We start from the raw sequence: 21,034 nt of genomic DNA on the forward strand, positions 1-21,034 counted from the left end.
TAACCTGCAGGAATTTCAGGAGAGAAAAAGAGGGCAGCGGCAAGCTTGACATAGACAGAACACATATATTTCTAGCATTTTGGGGTTGATTCGATAAATGGCGCCTAAATCGGCCTGCGCCTAGAAAAATGGCGCCGGCCGCGTGTCAGTCGCACTTAGGCACCTGAAATGTAGGCCAGGGTTTTAAAGGCCCACATTTCAGGCACCTACGTTTTTGGAGAATCGCACTTAGCCTTAGTCACACTCTGGCCATAAAGATGTTGGTTTTAGGGGTTTGGCTTGATGCTACCCTGACAATGAGCCGTCGGATCTAAAAAACTATTCAGACAGGTTATGGACAGTTGCATATGTTGTACAGAATAAAGTCAATGCTTCTGCCTTATGATTTTTGAACTGTGGTACAATCAATGATTTGGGGTAGTTTGGACTGCTGTAATGTGCTGTATTTAGGAATAACAAAATTATAGTGCAAAGCTCTACAACTTTTGATGAATTCAGCTACCAGATTATTAACTAGGGCACCATGAATAGCCTATGTGATGCCTCTTTTGAGGCAATTGCACTGGCTCCCTGTTCAACAGAGGGTGCAGTATGAGGTTCTGTCAATAATCCATCAAACTGTATATGATGTGGCCTCTAGATGTTTCCATAGTACTACTGGAAAGGGTCCAGAGAAGAGCAACAAAAATGGTTAAGGGGCTGGAGGAGTTGCCATACAATGAGAGGCTATAGAAACTGGGCCTCTTCTCCCTTGAAAAGAGGAGACTGAGAGGGGACGTGATCGAGACATTCAAGATATTGAAGGGAATTGACTTGGTAGAGAAAGAGAGATTGTTCACCCTCTCCAAGGTGGAGAGAACGAGAGGGCACTCGCTAAAGTTAAAAGGGGATAGATTCCGTACAAACGTAAGGAAGTTCTTCTTCACCCAGAGAGGAAAGGGGATAGATTCATTACAAACGTAAGGAAGTTCTTCTTCACCCAGAGAGGGGTAGAAAATTGGAACGCTCTTCCGGAGGCTGTTATAGGGGAAAAAAACCCTTCAGGGATTCAAGAAAAGGTTGGATAAGTTCCTACTGGAACAGAACATACACAGGTAAGGCTAGACTCAAATAGGGCACTGGCCTTTGACCTATGAGCCACCCCATGAGCGGACTGCTGTGCACGATGGATCACTGGTCTGACCCAGCACCAGCAAATCTCATGTTCTTAGAAACACCCACTTAGGTGTTTGGTGCTGCTAAGAGCCATGTGATAGGAGCCTATCTTTTATAGAAACGGATAGGAGCCTATCACCCAATTCATTTTTTTCCCATTTATTAAGGCTACTAAGGCTATTTTGCCAATTTACCCACCTTTTACAAAACCGCACAAGAGGTTTTTAGTGCTGGCCGACGTGCTGAATCCTCTGCGCTGGTCCTACGTTCATAGGAACTCTAAGACCGTCGGAGCAGCACAGAGCCAGTGCTAAAACCTCCTGTGCTTTTTTGTAAATGGGGGAGGGGAGTTTAAGTTAGGCGCCTTTATAGAATCAACCCCTTTGTGCATTACGCTGTCAAGGAACCAAATCAAGATCTTGTTTCCATATTGACTGTAGCCCCAGTGGGAGCTGAAAGCACTTTACCCTCAGTGAAAGCAAAGCAAAACAGAAGGGGGCAGAGAAACTCCTTGCATAATGCAGAATTCCCAAATCTGGAGGATTACCAGCGAGGCAGATTTTTAGGCTTTCCATAATGAATATGCATCTCCAAAAAGCACAAGTTTCACATTAAAATATTCCAAAACTAGGTTGGAATGGGTTTGGACTCTTTCTCAAATGGGCATCCCCTCCTGAAGATGCCAAGACTAGCGAAACTCAAGTCAGTGGAGGAGTCCATTGAGTTTGGGTAATTCACATATGGTGTTAGTGCCCAGGTGGCTAGGCAAGCTGTGAAAGTATAGGAACCACCAGTCATACCAGAAAGATAAGTACTTTTAATCACTAATAATAAAACCCTAAGCGTGCACGCGCACTCCTACCTCCATGATCCATGCTCTGTAGTTCCGTGGCTTCGCATGCACAGTAGAAGGAGTCAGTGGTGGTTTCTTCTGCACATGCGGAGGCACCTTAAGCAGGGATGCACAGAGGCGACTCCCCCCCTCCCGCCTTACTCCGTCTAACACTCGCGGCCCCCCAGGTACTGTTCTGCGGCCTGCGGTCTGGCCGGCTCCGTTACACGTCACGTCAGAGAGAAGGCTTCCGACGTAGGCATGGATCGTGAGAGGAGCCACCGCAGCAGCTTTAAACTCAAAAATAACTTTGGCAAGGGACTGTAAGGGAGCCAGCCAGAAGCAAACAGAAATGCTGCTGCACAGGGAAGTGGGGTGGGGTGAGGGAAATGCTGCTGCTGCACAGGGAAGTGGAGGGGGAGGGAATGCTGCTGCACAGGGAAGTGGGGTGGGGAAGGGAAATGCTGCTGCTGCACAGGGAAATGAAGGGGGAGGTAATGCTGCTGCTGCTGCTGCTGCACAGGGAAGTGAGGGGAGGGAAATGCTGCTTGGCTGGGGCTGGAAGCTGAAAGGGAAAAGATGGGAGAAGGGGGCTGGGGGGGGTAAAAATAGGTTTGGAGCTGGGGCTGAAAATAGGGGATATGTGAGGGAAGGAGGCTTTACTAGCACCTGTTAATGTAACGGGATTAAACACTAGTATATTTCATAAAAGCATGGATACCGTGTGACAAGGATTAGGCAGTTTGCAACACTGATGTGACAGTGATGGTCCCATGGTAACCCTTGCCTATCCTGTGGCATTATGGTTACGGGTCTGAGCACATCAAATCATTTTCAAAACATTTTTTCTATAGGGTATTTTTGGAATATTTAAAGTTAAACTTGTGTTTTTTGGGATTGTGTATTGACTGCACACAAGTAATTTTCTTTAGTTACACTCCTAGTACGTATGATAACGAATATGCATGAGATAAATATATGTATGCAATAAGGGCAGTACTTTTAGAAATCCATTGTGGATATCAATATACTACCCCCGTCTCGCTACCATTACCACTTCTGCAACAGCTGTTCTGTTTACTCAAGGTACAATGGTGCTCTGGCTGCGTCTGAGCCAGGCAGTGCCCAAATTCTCATGAGTCTGAGGACACTGGGAATATGGACAGCGCAGAGCTCACTGAGAGCTGTGTGGCGCTGAAAGAAAACAGAGCAGCTGTTCTGGAGGTGGCATCAGCAGCTAGCCCCTGGAAAAGATAAAAGGGTGCGGAAATAGTGAGGTTGGAAGGGGGCAGGGGAGGATGGAGTTGGGGACAGGACAGAGGGTGGCTGACTCATGGGAGAGAAGGACAGGGGATGCGGAAGAGCATGTGGGAGAGAAGGTCAGAAAAGAAAATGTGCTGGGGGGGAGGGGGAGATCATGAGGAAGAAATTGGTAGAGGGGTGGAAAGAAAGTAGGCAGGGGATGGGCTACTTCCGAGTGGACTCTATAAAGAAGGGGGGGGCAGCACATAAATACTGTTTATGATGTTGAAATTAAAAGGGTTAATGTCTTAATCCTTGTTGCCACCTCTTCCTTGATGTTATGCAAAAATCAAGGTTCAAGGTTTATTAATATTTGATGAATTGCTGAATCGATTTACAAAGCGATGTACACAATTATAAAAGAGAATAAGATTATAAGATACAAATTCATTAACATAAAATTTGAGACAAGACAAACTTTAGTTGGAGGGGAAGGAGGGTAAAAGTTACATCTGTTATATCTTGAAAAACAAATATGGGAAAAATAGAAGGAAACAGGGTAGTTAAAAAATTAAAAGTATTATGAAAGTCTAAAAATATTAGGTGTTAAAAGCATCTTTAAAAAGGTGCGTTACTAGTTTACTTTATGAGTGAATTTCAATAAAATGTTGTCTCAGTAAGTTTTGTCACTTATGGATGGACGCTTGAAAATAGCTCCTATTGAACCCTTGATAATAATAATTTTATTCTCATATACCGCCATACCAAAAAAGTTCTAGGCGGTTCACAACAAGGTGAGCTAGTACATGGGATACAAATTAGAATAATGGACTTAAAAACATAAAGATAGAAAGCATTTACAATATAATGCAGAAAGTACCAGCACGGCAGGGAAAGAAGTAATACATAGAACAGATAAAATACATCAAGTTGATTGAAAAAATGAAGCAGCCAGCCTATCAAAGAGTCTTTAACAATTTTCTAAAATCAAGATAGGAAGAGACCTCTAACGTAATTTTTCCAGTTTAGCGGCTTGAAAAGAGAGGGTTTTCTCAAAATCTTCTTATAATGACAGGATTTTATGGAGGGATATGAAAATAAGCGCACTCTACGTGTGGTCTTTTTGGCGTGACTCAAAGAAAAACGAGACCACAAGATAACCTGGTAACAAACCCGAAACTGATTTATAACAAATACAAGAAACGGGTCCCGTCGGGCTGGCTGGCAATCCTGCAAAATAAAGATAAGTGGCAAAACTTACCGTGTCACCGTTTTATTGAAATTCAATCATAAAGTAAATTAGAAGCAGTAAAATTTTTGCATAACATCAAGGAAGAGGTGGCAGCAAAGATTAAGGATTAAGACATTAACCCTTTTAATTTCAACATCATATATGTATGTGCTGCCCCCCTTCTTTATCGAGTCCACTCAGAAGCGGGAGTGGACTCGATCTATATTTGTGGATGGTTCCATCTAACCTCACTTGATCATCTTCTTTATTCTGGTAGGGGATGGACTACCCCTTCTACTCGCTCCCCTGCTCTGCTCAGGGCTGCTTTGGTCTGGCTCTCAGATTGAATTTTTTTTCCCCAAAATGGCCCTCCCTAATCTTGCATGCACATCAAGATAATTAGCGTGCAAATTTGTGCATGCAGATTGTATAGAAATAGCAGTTATGCGCATTACTCTGCAGTTATACATGTAATGGCCCTTAGTTGCCATTCTATAAATTTAGGGCCTGATTATCAAAATGATTTAAGTGACTGCTGACTGGTTAAATTGTTTGACTGGGGCTAGCCGCTAATATTCAGCGGTACTTAACCAGCATTTTTGATAGAAAAAAAGTAGTTGCTATGACTTCTGATTCAACCCTCATAGAATATTGACAGCATTTAGCATTTATATCATAGAAACATGATGGCAGATAAGGCCTAATGGCCCATCCAATCTGCCCATCTGCAGCATACCCTGTCTCCTACTCTCTCTAAGACAGTGGTTCTTAACCTGGGTTCGACCGAACCCCAGGGGTTCGGTGAGTCAGTCTCGCGGGTTCGGCGGAGGTCAAAACACACCTCCGACTCCTATAGCGCTTCGGTCACGTTCAATCATCTAATCAGTTATTCAGTGATTTTGATCAAGACTGATCGTGTACTCGGTTTCTTGATCTATCAATCTGTAACTAACGCCTTATATACATCAATCAATTCCTGATCAAAATTTGTGATTTAACTGATAGATGATTGAACGTGACCGAAGCGCTTATGATTCGTGATGATACGCCCCGCTTGTCCATAATTGGCTGCCGGTGATCACGCAACATCGCTTGGCCTATCTGTGCTGCAGGGGATTTGATGCGCACAGTAGTCGAATTGTAACTGTTGTGATGGTACGTCGTGTGATACCTATCTTAATATTTTAATCCCTTACTAACTAGGTCGAGCAAAATACGAAAGTGGTCGGACGAATATGTACAATATGGATTCACATGTATAACGGAACGTGATGGGAGTCAGCGTCCTAATTGCATGATTTGCAATGCCAAGTTGAGTAATTCTAGTCTAGCTCTGGCAAAACTAAGGGAATAAAGAAGGGTTCGGTGAACACGTATATGAAACTGGTGGGGTTCAGTACCTCCAACAAGGTTAAGAACCACTGCTGTAAGAGATCCCACACCTGTCCCACGCTATCTTGAATTCAGATACAGTCTTCCTCTCCACCACCTCCACTGAGAGACCATTGCACGCATCTACCACCCTTTCTTTAAAGAAGTATTTTCTTACATTACTCCTGAGCCTATCACCTCTTAGCTTCATCCTATGCCCTCTCCCTGCGGAATTTTCCTTCATTTGGAAAAGACTCACCTCCTGTACATTAACACCATGGAGATATTTAAATGTCTCTATCATATACCTTTCTCCTGTCTTTCCTCTAGAGCAGGGATCTCCAAAGTATGGCCCGCGGGCCACATTTGGCCCGTGATATGATTTTATCTGGCCCGCGGAAGAATTGTGCGGAAATGTGCCAATTGGCCTCATTTTCCAATGAGCGTTCACTAAAAAAAAAAACCCACGGGGTGTTGATAGATTTCAAATGCATTAATTAAAATTGTGTTCAAAATATATTGATATTTCATATTATGTTAATATTAATATTATTCACAACTTTATTTAATACTGATCATTATTGTATACTTCGCGGTATATATTCGTACTTGTTTGGCCTCAATCGACAGGGTCATTTTAGCGCTAAATAGACAGGTATAAATGTGAATTCTATATTGGCAATTATATGCAAAATTACAATATGCAAAATTACAATTTTAGATTACTTTTCGGCATATATATGGCACCCAAAAAATAATCTGCTCCAATTTGCATGGCGCTTAGCACAATTCTATAAAAGGCATGTGCAGCCATATACGGCATAACATTTAGTTGCACCCATTGAGGTCAATTTAAAGCAAGCCTAAACACTTGCGCCTAACTTGTGCGCAGGACGGGCATATTCCATAGCAGTGCGCCTAACTTTTAGGAACGCCCACAATCTGCCGATGCTCCTCCCCTGGCCAAGCTCCCCATTTGAGACTCATGCACCGGAACTGACATGCACCAGTTTATAGAATGACTAGGATTTCGAAAAGCTTCCCGACACTATCGCATCGAGAAGGGGCGTCAGCGCAGATGTGACGCGGTGACATCACGTGCACGCATGCCTGACTTCATTGTGTCGTGCCTGTGCATGCGCGGATGCCATCCGGGGGTGGGACTGGGGGGGCGGAAATAAGGGCGGGAAAGAGGCGGTACTGGGCAGTCCTGGGGGTGTGGCCTTGGGTCCGGATTTTCACAAAGGATACCAAGTTGCGCGCATAAATTTTAATAAGTGCCTATTAGCATCAATTATGAGGTGATAATTGTCAATTATTCGCAATAATTGGCTTGTTAAACAAGTTTAGCATGTAGACTGGCTGTGCACACAAGTTTCAAGTTTAATAAAATTTTGATTAATCGCTTAATCATAATTCTAAGCGATGTACATAGTGATAAAATTACAAGGTTTTGGGAAACAATACAACGCATAAAAAGAGCTAAGTCTTACAGGACTATTGACAAACTTTACAAACCTAAAAACACAAGGAAAGGAAGGGAAAAGAACTACAAATTATTTGAAAGCAAGCAAGATGTTTAAGGCAAATACACGAGGAACGGGAAGTTAAAATGCTTCAATAAGGTTATGCAGTAAAATTAAGATTAGCTAGGAAACTAGCTAGCTAATTATCAAAGGCGTCTTTAAAAAGAAAGCTCTTTAATTTACTCTTAAATTTCTCCAAGTTGCATTCTTCCCTCAAATAAATAGGAAGCGAATTCCAGGTTTGGGGGGCTGTAATAGAAAAAATAAATTGCCATCTTGTACTAATAATTTTAAGTGAAGGGATCGTCAGCAAGTGTTGTTCATTAGATCTCAGCGTTCTATTAAAAGTACACTTCTCCCTCGTTATTTGTGGGGGATACGGGCAGAGCTGGACCGCGAATGGTGAAAAACCGCAAATATCCGGCTCTGACCCACCCCCATCTCCCTGCTGCCTTCCCGGCCTTACCTGGTGGTCTAGAGGGCTTTCGGGGCAGGAGCAATCTTCCTACGCTCCTGCCCCGTGCAGATCACCATGAGGAAATGGCTGTGGGGAGTTTCCGTCGTAGTCTCGAGAGACTACGGGAACTCACGGCAGCCATTTCCTCATGGCGATCTGCACGGGGCAGGAGCATAGGAAGATCGCTCCTGCCCCGAAAGCCCGCTAGATCACCAGGTAAGGCCAGGAAGGCGGCAGGGAGGTCAAAAATATGTTTTTTTTTATTTTCCCCCTCCCCAGAAAAAAATCGTGATTATGTGAAACCGCGAGTGCAGAAACCGTGAATGGGGAGGGGGAAGTGTATATGGAATTAGTAATTTATAGATGAAAGCAGGAGTTTTATAAAGTAGGGATTTGAATGTAAGCAGACATAATTTATATGTTATCCGGTGAGCTACCGGAAGCCAGTGGGCTTTCTTAAGAAGAGGTGTCACGTGATCACACAACTTATGGCATTATATATGCAACTTACAACAAATGTAACTTCTCTGCAATAGTAACTGACCTGAAAAATAACTTCACCGCAAATGTAGCGTCGCCAAAAATGTAAATGTAGCTATACCAAAAAAAAAAATGTGTAACTTCGCTGTAATGTACAGTCTCTTCATCTGTTAACCGCATAGAACTTCCATGGTAATGCGGTATACAAAAATAAAGTTATTATTATTATTAATATTATTATATAAGGAGTTTGGACCTTAATGTATGTAAATTATGTAAGCTGTTTAGTGCAGTGTCTCTCAAGCTTTCTCGAGCCAGGGCACACTAAAGGTAGTGGCCACGGCTTGAGGCACCCAGAAGTGCGCAGATGTCACCGTGATGACATCACGCGTATGCGTGACATCATCACATCGACAACCATGCATGTGCAGAGGCCCTCCAGATGGGCCCTGAGATGCCAGTAGGGGGTGCCAGCAGGAAAGAGGGTCAGAGAGGAGACACTGGCGCCAGCTGATTGCCTACCGCAGGGTTTCTCAACTACTTCAAGCTAAGTGCCCCCCCCAAGTCTAACAAATATCAACTGAGTACCCCAACCACAGACCGCCCTAGGCCCACCCAAGCTCTGTCCCAGATCCCATCCCCTTTACTAATTGTAATGGAATTTTTTTCCTTTCATTTTTCATACACACACAGCAGATATAAATTCTCAAAACCGACACATTTCAATCACTATATGGAAAATAAAATCATTTTACCTACCAGCGATCCTCTGCAGGCTGCTGTAATTAGCTTTAAAGGTGAGACCAGGAGGCCAGGGGGGAAGCCGGAGGACACTAGAGAGAAGGAGGAAACATGCAGGCCTTCAATGAATCGGGCAGCGCTGGCGTTGTACCGCATAGGGAAGTCAGTTGACAGGTGCCTCTCTTCCTCCTCGGTGTGCCGCGGTACACTTGGAATCTCAGGAGGCACACTAGTGTGCCCCGGCACGCAGCTTGAGATATACTGGTTTAGGGTTTCAGGTCAAAAGCGCGCCGGGACAAAGGCGCACGCAGACAATTGAGCGCAGCGCGGAGGCGCGCGCCACAGAAAATTACTGTTTTTAGGGCTCCGACGGGGGTGTGTGGGGGGGAACCCCCCCACTTTACTTAATAGAGATCGCGCCGCTTTGTGGGGGCGTTGTGGGCGGTTTGGGGGGTTGTAACCCCCCACATTTTACTGAAAACTTCACTTTTTCCCTGTTTTTAGGGAAAAAGTTAAGTTTCCAGTAAAATGTGGAGGGTTACAACCCCCCAAACCCCCCACAACGCCGGTGCGATCTCTATTAAGTAAACTGGGGGGGCTCCCCAACAAAACCCCCCGTCGGAGCCCCTAAAAACTGTAATTTTCTACAGCGCGCGCCTCCGTCTTGCGCTCAGTTGGCACGCGCCTTTGTCTTTCGCGGGGTTGTCTATGAACCCTGGTTTAGTGCTAAATGGTATAGAAATTTTTAAAATAAATAAATAATGTCCTCTGCTCAGTCATTTTTTGGGAATAATTTATTGCATAAAGCAGACTTCCCAGCAATAACAAATGACCGGAACTGGTCCATATCATTTCCTCTGGAGGTGGGAAGAATCATTTACTCCCCTCTCCCCCCCCCGCCATAAACCTCCATCTAAGATTAATCAGAAGGTGCAGAAAAAGCTACAGCAAATCTTCTCTGGTTCACAGCAATGAGACTTGCACCAAAGACACTTTTTGGGAGAGTTGAACTCTTTAGCTAGAATCTCCCTCAGTAACCTAACCTAGTAGGCTTCTTTTTTTTTTTGCCTATAGCTCAAAGCCAACATCCATGGGTTTTCCTGCTGATTTTTACTGATCCTGAAATGGAATAGCTTTTATTCCAGAGCCTGGCTCAAGGCCCGACACCCACCTCCCTCGGCAAAAGTATCCAATCTGGATACTGTCTGCTAGTTTGCCAAAAACCAAATAGAAATGGAAGAATCATTAGGGGGCTCATTAAACTAACTGCCACCTTTACAGTGGAACCTCAGCTGCATATCTCCTCTCCACCCCCCTTCATATTTCTGCATCTTTGGAACGAAACAAAAATATCCAAGTTGGAATAACATGCAGTGGGTTCCTGTGTCTGCAAATCGTGGGTGGAATAAATGTGACAAATATGAGTTAATAGCAGGGTGCGTTCTCTGTTAGAGAAAAATATTAAGGAACACAAAAGACCCAGGAATTGGGAAGGGATAATTTGATGGCTCTGTGCTGCTAAAAGGTCCCTGGTAATTTGTCACAGTGTGATGTTGCAGAGTCCTTGGAGGAGAGCTCGGGACTCACCACGGTGAGTTTTCAGTAATGTGCCTACGAGTCTCAAGAGCTCTGCATAGTTACACAGCTTCCCAACAGAGGCATAACCATAGGGTTACCAGACGTCTGGATTTCCTTTTGAGGACATGTCCGGGGGTCCGGACGGCTTTTCAAAACCCGGCACTTTGTCCGGGTTTTGAAAAGCCTCCTCAAATCGCATCGGGCAGGGAGGAAATCTTCCTTCCAAGCGGGGGCGGGGCTAGGTGGGACTGGGGGCGGGATTAGGGTGTTACAGGGCGGGGATAGGCAGAGCTGGGCATGCCTGGGGGGCGGGGCTAGGGGGGTCCGGATTTTCTGATTGGAAAATCTGGCAACCCTACATAACCATGAACTGTCAGTGCAGTGGTGAACTTTCCACACCCACACCCAAACCTTGACACATCCCACTCCTCTGACAGGATGTTTGCATCAGGTATGCAGAATAAGGCAGGTGTTGAGCACAGGCCTGGTGGTAGTGGCAGACCCAACAGAGGGAAAGCCAAAGGAAGGAGATGCTGGACACATGTGAAGGGTAGGAAACATAAAAATATGATGGCAGAATCCCCAACAAAAAATCAGTCTTGATCCCAGGACCCTCACCTGAGCTCCTAAGAGTTTACAACTGCTGGCTGTAGACAAAGAGCAGAAAGGCCAAACTGAATGATTTGCCCCTGTAATTAGGGTTACCATTTTTCGGGCCGAAAAAATCCAGACACATGGCCCGCCCTGTTCTGCCTCTGGGCCTGCCCCGTTCTACCCCAGCCCCGCCTTATTCCGCCTTTGGCTCCACCCCTCTCAGTTCAGCCTCAAGCTCCGCCCCCACAAACCTCTCTTCTTCCCCAACAAGCTCCGGCCACGTCTGGAGGGCCTGGGAGCATGCGTGGATCTGTGTGACCTCATCCATGCATGCTTAGAGGCCCTCCAGATGCAGCCGGAGTTTGTCTAGGCTTTCCAAAACCTGGACAAACGGCCGGGTTTTAGAAAGTCCGTCCAGGACCCTGGACAGTACTCTAAAACGAGGACATGTCTGGGTTTTCCAAGATGTCTGGTATGCTCAGAGTAATAAGCATGCAAATTTATGTCACATTAAAATTACACTGGTAATTTGCTGCTCACTATTCTGTGCTATTTCCTGTCAAAGCCTGAACGCATTGACAAGAAAGTTGAGAAATATAAAAATAAAGAAACTACATTGTGCGACTCCCCCCCCGCCCTTAAAAAATGCCCTGTGGTCCAGTGGACCCCAACCCCCAAAACCCTAGTCCTAGTGGTCCAGTGGGACCCCTCCAAGTAGGCCTGGACCCAGACTCTGAGCCCCCCCCCCCCCCGAAGCAGGACTTGACAATCCCCCTCTCTGAAGCAGGACCCAATACCTCCTCATCTCTGAAGCAGAACATGACCCCCCCCCCCATCTCTGAAGCAAGACCTGGCACCATCTCCCTGGTGGCCTAGAGGCTCATCCTGCACCCCGACATAACTTTAAAAAAAAATCCAGGAGGCAGGAAGGAGGGTGTAAACATCCTTTCTTCCTTCTTGCCTCCTGGATTTTTTTAAAGCTATGTTGGGGTGCGGAGTGAGTTCCTAGACCACCATGGAGAAGGTGTCAGGTCCTGCTTCGAGGGGAGGGAGTGTCTTTGGGTCCTGCCTCAGAGGGGGGATGGGTCCTTAGATCCTGCCTCAGAGGGGGTGTCAAATCCTGCCTCAGAGTTGGAGGGGTGTCGGGTCCTTCATCGGGATCCAGGTCCAGGCCTGTTTGAGGAGATCCAACTGTACCACCAGGGCTAGAGTTTTTGAGGAAGCCTGTTTTAGACAGGATAATAATAATAATAATAACTTTATTCTTCTATACCGCCACAATCTTGCAACTTCTAGGCGGTTTACAATCAAGAGTGCTGGATATTCAGCGAAATACAATAAGTAGATATTCAGAGGAAATACAGAGATCAGAGACCTCAGGAGGCAATAGTATAGAAATACAATTTGCTGAGCGAAAAGGATGGTCGGGTTGGTTTGCGAAAAGGGGTGTCATTAGACACCCCTTCTCTCAACCAACCCTTTTAACGCTGCCCCAGACCTGGTGTTATTTTTGCCAGTGCTTGACACACCTGCCAGCATTTTTGGTTTTTAAGCATGCTGCAGGATATTTAAATGCAGTCTGCACTGAAACCATTAGAGCAGTGTCTCTCAAACTGTGTGCCCTGGCAGAGTGGTGTAGCCTGAAAAGATTCTGGGTGTGCCACGAGAGATTCCAGAATTCCCTTCATAAGTGTACACTAGAATAGATCACAGGTACGTCGCGTACGCAAGAGTTTATCACTGTTATGAGCATCTGTGCGCGTAAGGATACAACTGCCCAGACAAGAATCGTTCTTTGACATGATTGGTCCTTGAAAACTAACCGCAAGTATTTTTTTTTTTTTTTTGTGCAGTAGTCACTAATGTAATGTAATGTAACTTGAGCAACAAAGCAATTAAGGCTTTGTTACCGTTTGGACCTACTTAGATTTTCAGCTCCGCCACAAATTAAATAAAGAGAACAACTGCAGATGGTGGACGATGAAAAGCGCGTTGGCTTTTCGACAATTGAGCCGGGTTTTAAATTAATTTGCACTCAAAAACAAGCACATCCATCGCACTGATTAGCAATTCTATTTTAACTACTTTAATTTCACCGTTGTTACAATTACCCATAAATAGCTTAAAGAACTTTAAATAAATAACTTTCAAATTTAATTTTTTTGTTGGTTCTGCAATTTTATAATTTCAATTATAATGTGCTGTGAAAAATATTTGCTCCGTTTGGTTTGCCGGTGCTTAAAAAGTTTGAGACGCAGCGTCTGCTCTTTCATTGGGGAGGGGCTGGTGGTGTCTCCGGATCCGTGGAGTGGGACCGTGCCGTGGACTCCTCCTCCCGGTTGTCCGATGGAGGCAGAGTGCTGTATTCTTTGGGAGCTGCCCATGAGCATCCCCCACCCACCGAGAGAAGTGCGGCCCGGCGCTGGATTGTTCTATCTCTGTGCATCTTCTGGCTGGAAGCGACGAGTCGGGGCTGCAGCAGCTGAAAAGCCCGAGCTGATATCTGTCCCGTCTGGACTTCTGCCGTTGGGATTATTTTTAAATATGCTGAGGCAACAGAGCTGCTTCAGGAAACTGGACTTCTGCCAGACTTATTTGATTTTGTTTTTCAATTTTTTTTCTTCCAGTTTATGAATTATTTTAAATTTTATTCCATTGTTTTTACCACTATTCTTTTTATTTTATTAACTGAATTCTGTTGTTTAACGGTTCCTCCCTTCTATTCCTTTTTACAAGTTTCAAAATCAAGTTTCTTTATTTTTGATATGCCGACTATCAAAACAAGTGTCTAGACGGTGTACAATATAAAAAGATTGTAAGGGACAATTAAAATAGGTAAATAAAAGCAATATTTTATCAAATATTAAATACTAGATGAATTCGGATTAACGTACATGAGACGGAAGGAAAGTAGGGGAGGAAAAGGTTGTTTAAAATACATCGAAGTAAAATTAATGAAAAAGGACGGTAAATAGGGAGTGGCAAAAACCTTAGGACGGGGATCATTTCAAAAGAAATATTAGATGTTTCAAAGCTTCACATGAATGAAGGAGTTAAGAGGCTAATACTAAAGAATAAAGGCATCTCTAAAGAGGAAAGTTTTAAGTTTGGCTTTAAATTTTTCAAGCGAGTTCTCTAATCGAACGTCTAATGGGAGGGCATTCCACAGAGAGGGGGGGCGGTAATTGAAAAGATGGATTTGCGAGTAGTATCGTAAAATAGTTCCCGTATTGATGGTATGGAGAGTAAATTTTGATTATTTGATCGGAGGGTCCTTTAATTCATTTAGATGCTCCTATCAGTAAAGTTAGGAATTTCTATGAAATATTCTACATACTTCTCTCCTCTCCACTCCTTCCTGCCCTCCATAGTCCTCCCTACCCTCTTCTAACCCCTTCCTCTGTAATGCTGCCTAGAGCTTGTATAGGTATGTGCGACGCACAAATGGAAGAAATAAAATAATATAAATAAATGTAGCGCCAGTCAGTGGCATACCAAGGGGGGGGGGGGAGGTCCACCCCGGGTGCAGCCTTAGGGGGGGTGCACAGCCGGACAGGTCCAGAAAATTCCTGGGCTGCGACGGCACTCAGCTGCATCAGCGCCCCCCCCTCCGTGACGGCACTCAGTGCATCGGCGCCCCCCCTCCATGATGGCACTCAGCGGCATCGGCGCCCCTCCTGCCCCGCGACAGCACTCAAATTTGGCCTCCTTCTCCCAGCATCAGCAGAACTTCAGATCGGCAACAGGTGCTCAGTCAAAAGCTTCCCCTGACTGATCTGCCTGGGCGGAAACAGGAAACTGAGTCAGGGGAAGCTTTTGACTGAGCACCTATTGCCGATCTGAAGTTCTGCTGATGCCGGGAGAAGGAGGCCAAACTTGAGTGCTGTCGCAGGGCAGGGGGGGTGCCGATGCCGCTGAGTGCTGTCGCAGCCTAGGAATTTTCCGGACCTGTCGGGCTGTACACCCCCCCTAAGGCTGCACCCGGGGCGGATCACCCCCCCACCCCCCCCTTGGTACGCCACTGGCGCCAGTGTTAGATTTTGAACATCGGTTCATAAGTGTACCTGGAGGGAACAGGAGCAAAGGTCTATAACACATAGGGCTCCTTTAACTAAGGTGCGCTAGCGTTTCTAGCGCACGCAGGAAATTACCGCACGCTACGCTTCTAGAAATAACACAGCTCAATGCTGGCATTAAGGGCTTCTTTTACGAAGCCGCATTAGCGGCTTTAGCTCGCATGACATTTAATCACGTGCTAACCCCTGCGCTAGCCGAAAAAAATACCGCCTGCTCAAGAGGAGGCGCTAGCGGCTAGCACGTCCGGCAGTTTAGCGCATGCTATTACGCGTGTTAAACCGCTAATGCGGCTTCGTAAAAGGATCCCTAAGGCCTAGCGCACCTTAGCAAAAGGAGCCCATAAAAACAATGAACAGGATCTGTCTGTTACCTTACACTGGGAGTAGTCAAAATTATTCAGAGTTGGGAAAGTTACCTTTTTAAAAAAAATCTATTAACGTTACAACCGTAGGACGCGATACTTAAAAGCTACAAGACCATTAAATCTTAGATATGACCTAACCTAGGGCTCCTTTTATGAAGGCGCACTAAACCGCCGGCCGCACTAGCCGCTACCGCCTCCTCATGAGCAGGCGGTAGTTTTTAGGCCAGCGTGGGGGTTAGCGCGTGATGAAAAGTCGCGCGCGTTAACCTTGCTAGCGCGGCTTAATAAAAGGAGCCCATAGTGGTTTTTTCTCTTTATGTTTCCTTTTCAAACTTTTTGTAGTTCTTCCCACTATCCTAATGTTTCCCTGTGATAAACCGTTTGTCTATTGTTAAGTCTTCTGTCCACCTTAACATATTGTTTTGTCATATACTATTAAATTTTAATTTTCTTCATCGCTTTGAAATTATTTTTACGATTATTTCAAAACTTTTATTAAACTCGAAACTTGTTTAATGAAAGTAATATGTTATTTCAATGTCACTTTTTAATTAAAGTGTGCAGAATATTGCAAAATTTTTAATTTTTATTGTACAGAATTCCACCAGGAGTAATAATTTCTTTAATACTTCCTCCTCTCTTCCATCCTTTCTTCTCCCCTCTTTCCTTCTCTCCATTTTTGCCCCTTCCCACTCCTCTCCTCCTCACTCTTTCTTCAGCTCTTCTTCCTCCCCTCTCATCTTCCTGCTTTCCCTCTACCTTCTCCCCCTTTTTAAAAATCTTCCCCTCTATAATCTTTCATTTTCCTCCTCAGACCCTCCCCTCTTATCTTTCTCCCATCTTCCCAAGCACAGTTTTTTTTTTCTCTTTCCTTTCACTTCTTCCTCCCAGTAAACTCTCCCTTCTCCTTCATTCCCATTCACTCACTCTCTCATCCTCCAACCCCTGCTGGCATAGATGCCATCTCTGTGGGTGAAGTGCTCCTTCATTGTACTCAGGATGGGTAATTTGTCTTGTGCTTAGCACTTGCACTTGGAAAAGTAGGCGCCTATACTACCTAACACAACTTCTTCCCTCCTCCCCTTCGCCCCCTCCAGGCCCCTTCTTGATTTCATTGTGCTGGGTGGCAGGGCTGTAATTTCCTTTTGCATCCTGTCAGCAATACCAGGGTACATGGAGTACCACCAGAAAATACTGTGTTAGCAAAAGGGTCCTTACGGACATCTACATCACATTTCATGATGGATTTGAAAGTAGTCTCATGGATACCACATGATTCCATTCCTAAGAAAGAAGGCTGGAAGAGAGCCTCTGGGCACCTGAACCTCTCATTGCCTATTGTGATCACTTGCCCATCAGGTAGTTCATAGCTCTTCTCAAGGGAGGATGAAGAAGCAGCAGTGGCCATCTCTTGCTCAAAGTCCAAGGCAACATAACATAACTTTATTCTTCTATCAAACGATTTCTAGGCGGTTTACACAGAAGAGAGCTGGACAATCAGCGAAGTACAAATAGTTTAAAAATACAACATGTTTCCTATGTATACACAATGTCAAATTTTTGTTATCCATAAGGCTTCAATTAAGAAATGAGTTTATCAAACAGTAACATTCTTAATTTCTTTTCGAAATGTGCCATAAGACAGCATGGCTCCACTAATATAACTACCCAACCAGGACTGCTGCTTACTTGCTTGAAATGCAAGAGTCCTATCCAAAAACACAGCTTTTCTTTGATGTCACACACAATTTCTCTTTCTGCTGTGGGTCTCTCTGTCAGGATCTTCATGAGGTGGTCGGCCAGCCAAGTCCAGACGCAGAATTGCATGAGGCAGGGCATAGCCTTTGTAGATGGGTACAGTATGGGTGATGCCATCACCAGAGTCCATAACAATACCCGTGGTACACCCAGAAGCATATATGGACAGCACAGCCTGAATGGCAACATATGTTGCTGGGGTGTTGAAGGTTTCAAATATGATCTGTGTCATTTTTTCTCTAGTAGCCTTAGGATTCAAAACAGGATGTTCCACAGGGGTTACACGGAGTTCATTATAGAATGTGTGATGCCAAATCTTGTCCATATCATCGCAGTTTGTGACGATGCCAGCATACTATTTCTCTTTACACAAAATCCTGTCCCCTTCTGCTTGCTCCAGCATCAGACCCTTCTAATATGATGCTACTAGATAAACATAGTCAAGTGAGAGAAGGAGGCATAGGCTTCCTTACCTCTCTCCTATTCCGGCTGTCCTTCTACCCAGTGGCGCAGTAAGGGTAGGAGGTGCCTGGGGAGGGGTGCCCCCCCCCCCCCGGTGCCTTCCCGCTGCCCATTCCCCACTCCTGCTCTCCCTCTCCCCCATATCTCTAAATCTATTCTTCACCAGTGCAGGTGGCTTCTTGAGCATGCTCCTCGCACCAGCGTTGAATTTCCCTCTGATGTCACTTCCTGTCTCCGTGACCTGGAAGTAACCTAACACAGCATAACATAACAATATGCTTGTATACTGCAGCTATCTCTCAGTTCTGTGCGGTTCACAGAGTAAAGATACTGGGCATTCAGAGTGAATTACAATCCATTAGTTAAAAAATAAAATAAAATAAAATAAAGTGATTCAGAGGGGAACCAGGCTGGCGCGAGCAGCAGGAAGGAGAAGTTGCTCATGCTAGCAAAGATCTACGGAGACATGGGGGAGGGGGAGGGATGGTGCGAGCGTGCCGATACGGCGCCTGGGGTGGTGTCCCCCCCCCCCCCGCCACTGTTTCTACCTATTCCTTCATCCCTGTGTCCAACATATCTCTTCTCTTCCCTCTCCCCCACCTACATGGTCCAGATAGTCCAATATCTTTCCTCTCCAGTCTTCTTGCCTCTATTTCATCATCCTACTCTCATGTGTTCTTGCATCTATTATTGTAAGCCACTTAGTTACCACGTCTGTGATTTGTGGGATTTCAAGAAACAATAAAAACTTGAAACTCGATCTACCCCTTTTGTCCCCCTCCCCCCCCCCAGCAAGGTCAATCTTCATTCTCCTTTTGTTCCTGCTCCCCTTCTCCAACTAGCACCATCCCATCTGCCTCAACGTGATCCAGCACCTAAACTCCTTCTTTTCTGCCCTCCCTACCTCTACACACTCCTGCATCTCCCTCTTTCTTCTCTCAAACCTTTCCTCCATGCCGCAGAAGTCCCTACACACCTCCCCCCTTTTCCTTATACTGCTCCTCTGTGCTCCGCCAGCAGCAATGCCAGTGGTTAAAAGAACAATGAGGCACCTCGAGCCTTCAAGCCAAAGTACTGCTTCTGCTGGGTCCCACTTCCATGACGGCACCAGAGAGGTGGGATCTGGTAGAAACTTAAGAGTGCTTTAACAGTGCCAGGAGGGCTCAAGGCACCTCGCTGTATTTTTAAACTATTGACGCTATCAAATTGGCGGAGTTTGGAGGAGCAACCCGAGAAAAGGTGGTTGGGCCTCGGGGGGGGGGGGGGGGGGGTAGGGCATGGAGGAGCATGGAGTAGTGCAGTAGTGGCATGGAGGAGCAGTTTGAGGAAAGGTGGATGGTGGTGGTGGGTAGGGACTGCCAGTAATGAGAAAATATATAACTCATTACTGGATAAAAGTAATTATTACAGTTACTTCTTACTGTTTATGGTAATATATTACCAGTAATATATTACATTGTAATATATTGCTGCACAACTCTGGAATTAATCTAATATGTGGGATTTTCCTTATATACACTTCTTGTGTATTCACGGTGATTGGGGATTGACTAACCCGCAAATATGGAAAAACCGTGAATAACAGTAACGTATATATATATATATATATATATATATATTATGCTAGCAGGCTCCAGAGGGCGGACAGACTTACACAGAGCACCGGGATTGAGCTGAAAGGGAGAAGTGGGCAGATCGGAAGCAGCTGCAGGCTCGCACTTGAAAGCCTTACCCACTGCACACTGAGGTTCGCTCCTGGAGGCACCAGCTCCGGTAAACACTCCTAACAAGGTCAGGAACAGCAGGAAACCCCAGCCGCAGACTGCCTGCTCCCTCTGGTAATTGACCGGTGATAGCAGAACCGGCTTCCAACCCCCCCCCCCCCCAATTAGAAGCAGAAACCCCCGGTTCAGCCGCCCCTCCCGCATCTCGGGCTCCAAGCAGTGCCCCTGTTGCACCACGCTGACATGCCCTTCCCTCTTTCCAAGGGACTTTGTGCAATCCATTGTGATTGGTTGATGCGACTCCCTGAAAGAAATAGATCGGTCACGAGATCACTGAGAATTGGGTGAAAATCAGAAACTGCTGCCAAACCTGACCTTGCAGCCAGGGCCAGTTCCTTAAATTAACATTTGAAATGCCTCGCTCAAGCTTCTGAATTTTTAGTGGTACCATACTGTACTGTGCTCATGGATGATGTAATTTGGGGTGGGGGAGGAGTCAACATGCTAAAAATTGTGAATACTTGATTGCTGAAACCGCAAGTACGGAGGGAGAAGTGTACAGCTGTTTATTTGGTCATATTTAACATTAACATCAGGACAGGGCTGAATGAGGTGCATCAAGAAAATAGAAGAGGATGTTTTAGTACCAGAATCATAAGGGGTGCTGCAAGGCTGGAATGAGGTGAAGCGAAGAGTAGTCTATAAAAACTAATAAACATTAGGTGAGGGGGAGGGGGGCTAAAAATGATAGGATTGAGATGAATTAATGGAACTGTGTGTAGGATTCTCAGTACAGGAAGAGCAGAGGGGGTTCCAGGGCAGTATCAGAGCTGCCAAGCTCCCCGTTCCAGGAGGGAGACTTTTTTTTGGCCAATTTTGACTTTTTTAAATGTACATGCCAAATCAGCACGGCATTTATAGTCCCCTGATTCTACCCACTGAAATCAGCGCTGCGGGATCCAAAATGCATCATGATGAGGCTGGCAGAAATCCAGGACCGGCTGCGTCGGGATGAGGCTGGCAGAAATCCAGGACCGGCCTAAAACCTCCCTCCTGGATCTGGGCAGCTTGGCAGCTTGGCTGTTGCAGAGCCGAGCTGCCTGTGGGTCTCGTGTTGTAAGCGCGCAACAGCAGGTGTTGTGGCGGCGAGCTGACGCGTTTGGGCGCTGCAGGTCAGCGTGAAGAAACAACGCACACCTGGCAGTGGGGGTGGTCCTAAGTACAGTAGGAGTGTGGAGTTTCAGCTGACAATATCCCTTGATGGCAGTCATTAACATTTTAACCAGCTGCTAAATGGTGTTAATTGGATTCCGCACTGCACAAGCAGCTCAGCGAAAGAAAAACAGTTCCAAAACTGTGCTTATAACCCAAAACTTGTACAGTCTGTTTCTAATGCTAATTACTTATTATTGATACTGTACCAGCATCTGATAGTGATTTTA

General features: G+C 45.4%; 1 pseudogene; it reads right to left on the minus strand.

Moving 5' to 3' along the window:
• Nucleotides 1–16,667: 16,667 nt before the first annotated feature.
• Nucleotides 16,668–17,749, minus strand: LOC117364846 (annotated as a pseudogene).
• Between the last annotated feature and the right edge of the window lie 3,285 nt (nucleotides 17,750–21,034).

The sequence above is a fragment of the Geotrypetes seraphini genome, chromosome 8 (assembly GCF_902459505.1).
Source record: "Geotrypetes seraphini chromosome 8, aGeoSer1.1, whole genome shotgun sequence".
Taxonomy (NCBI): domain Eukaryota; kingdom Metazoa; phylum Chordata; class Amphibia; order Gymnophiona; family Dermophiidae; genus Geotrypetes; species Geotrypetes seraphini.